The following is a 699-nucleotide window of genomic DNA, read 5'->3' on the forward strand; positions in this document are numbered from 1 at the left end:
ATATATATATATGTATATGAAAGAATCATATTATTACTATTATCCAAAGCGACTTACAATTGCTAGATATGTCAGAGGTTGCATGCCTCTGGAGCAACTACGGGTTAAGTGTCTTGCTCAGGGACACATGTATCACAGTGGGAATTGAACCCGGGTCTCCCACACCAAAGGTTGTAATTTTCATTGTCAGAGAGGAAACAATTGTCAAGCAGCATGGTTACACAAAAAGTCTCCAACGAAAGTCAAACGGGCATATGATCCGCTTGAACATCAGAGCTCAGGGAAGGTGGGTGGCAATTCTCTCAAAAATTGTCCAAGCTTGTCTGCATTTCCACTCACCTCCCTGAACTTGACTTTAAGTCAGAATTGCGCTGCAGGTCAATGAGCTCCATTTGAAGTACAGGAGGAGCATCTTGCACATCAAAGGAAAAGGGGTCAGCAAAAATTTGAAAAGTGACTCTGTGTGACTTGAAGTAAGCAAACTTGCAATCAAATTAGTCCTGTAGCTTCATAATGGCATCAGCATACTTCACACCACTGAATGGTGTGCCCACATCCATGAGTGCCTTGCATGCTGGGAAATGGCAGAGATTTGTCTGAGAGCTGGGCTTTCCATAACTCAAGTTTTGTGGAGAATGCCCTCACATTGTCATAGGCAACACTGACAAGCTGCCCCTGGCCTTGTAACTTCTTGTTCAG

At 43.5% G+C, this 699-nt stretch overlaps 1 protein-coding gene across 5 annotated transcripts in view; it reads left to right on the forward strand.

Annotated features, from left to right (window-relative positions):
- ano2b (anoctamin 2b) overlaps window positions 1–699 on the forward strand; it is a 106,172-nt gene that overhangs the window by 74,239 nt on the left and 31,234 nt on the right. The window lies entirely within an intron of this gene.

The sequence above is a fragment of the Etheostoma spectabile genome, chromosome 23 (assembly GCF_008692095.1).
Source record: "Etheostoma spectabile isolate EspeVRDwgs_2016 chromosome 23, UIUC_Espe_1.0, whole genome shotgun sequence".
Classification (NCBI taxonomy): Eukaryota; Metazoa; Chordata; class Actinopteri; order Perciformes; family Percidae; genus Etheostoma; species Etheostoma spectabile.